We start from the raw sequence: 2090 nt of genomic DNA, 5'->3' as shown, positions 1-2090 counted from the left end.
GATATGGATACAAAAGGTTTGTCTTTGTAATTGTTGTCCATAATGTACTTTGGGAGTTATTTCTTTTCTCTTTCTTTCTGCTTATGGTTAATCCCATGTGGTTAATATATCTGACTTTGTTATCTGATGCATTTATTTGTTTATTTGAAATAAGGAAGGAAAGGGAGAAAACAAGATGATTGGGAGGGGTTGCAGGAGGGAAAGAGGAACAAAAATATGAGAAGGGGTATCAATGTGTGAGAAATAATGCACAAACTGCCTGAGGTGAACAATAAAATATCTTTAAAAAAAGATATTTTGTTGATGCCCCCAATGGCAAACAAATCAAGAGGGGTAACTCCTTTTATATGTTGGGGTACTAATGTTAAAGTTGAGTAAAAACACTTTTTTATTGGTTGTGGGCTTCAACTCTGTATCTGGGCTCTGTCCCTGAGCTCTTCAGCTCAAGGTCACTGCACTATCCTTGAACTGCAACACAACTCCTGGTTTTCTGGTGGTTACTTTGGAGATAAGGGTCTCACAGACTTTAGTGCCCAGACTGGCCTTGATCCATCATCCTCAGATCTCAGCCTCCTGAGTAGTGAGGGTTACAGGCATGAGCCACCATTGTCAGCTAAAAACATCTATTTTTAATAGCTTAACTCCTTCCCAGAATTCAGAACTGAAGGAAGTGTCTGTTTGTCAAAACTTTCCTATTGTGTAAGCATGTCTCTAGCTGCTTCCTGATCCCTTTCTCATATATTTACATGCAGACATGCATTAAAGGCAATTACTTGGAGATCAGGTTTTGACATATCATAAGGAACTCTATTCACTGGCTTGTCAATACAACTAGTGAAAATAAAAAAAAAATCTTCTGCACTGTGTACTTCTGGAAAACCTGCAAATAAAGAATCACTAGTGACAATCTTTAAAAATTCACAGGGTTCCCTTGCTGGATTCCTACTCACATTCCAGCCAGAGAGCTTCTTCCCAGGAGGAGGAAAACTGAGTCATTTTCATCCTGTCCCCAGCTGTTTAATGCTGGGGCTAAATGTCAAGCAAATGTTATCAAGACGAAGTGATTCATTTCTTCAATGAACACTCTACTCCTGGGATAGAGGCCCTGTATTAGGGACAGTAAACTATGAATGCTTGGACAGATAGCCTGTCTTTGACTTCATTTGGCAGTGGTTCTATGCCAAGAAAGGCAAGCTGAGAGAATCTCAGACTACTGCCTCCACACATATATACAAAACACGTCCAAAGCTGGGGAGTCTCTCAATACCTTAATAACATTGGCTCAGTTGCCAAGGTTAGCAAGGGGATCGTAAACAGGACATAAAACATCACCTAATCTCTTTTTAGAAGAATGACTTATTTTCCATGTGTGATAGTGAAAATTACAGGCATCCTAAATAACAGAGAAATATGTGGTAGCATGCATTTGAGAGAAGTTTCTTGCATATGAGAAAGATAAAGCCTAGACAATAGACTAATTTGAAGACAAGCACTTACAACTAACACACTCACAGGTTCCCTTCTGGGTCAGAGAAAATTCCAAACATTAACTCAGGATGCTGAGATCTGAGAACCATGATTTAAAGCCAACCTGGGAAGGAAAGGACAGATGAGAACAGCCAGGTCCTGGTGGATTTTGTTTTCTCTTTCATGCCATCTTTTGCATTTCCATAAAGCATACATTAGTCTGCTAAAATTATTAATTAAAATAATTCTATAATGGCTTCCTTTCTCCACCTTCTCTCTTTTCCCTATCAAAGTATCATTGGAAAAGTCAGAAGCCATGAATGACAGTAAACGGATGGAAAATTACATCATAGATTACTTTATGGTGAAATTATTGAAATAACTTATAAGTTAATTTGGGGAGATGTTTTCCAATGAACACTCTGTAAATATCCTTAAATCTATAATTCTGTAGTTAAAAGAAAACATAGCAAATGAGATTGTAAAGTGAATTTTCATATTTTTGTTTTCATTAAAACCTGCAGTGAGGGGCAGGGAGTTTAGCCTAGTGGTAGAGTGCTTGCCTAGCATGCACGAAGACCCAGGTTCGATTCCTTGGTACCACATACATAGAAAAAAGCTGG

Source organism: Megascapheus bottae, chromosome X (genome assembly GCF_031878675.1).
Source record: "Megascapheus bottae isolate mThoBot1 chromosome X, mThoBot2.hap1, whole genome shotgun sequence".
Lineage (NCBI taxonomy): Eukaryota > Metazoa > Chordata > Mammalia > Rodentia > Geomyidae > Megascapheus > Megascapheus bottae.
This window is presented reverse-complemented; position numbering follows the sequence as displayed.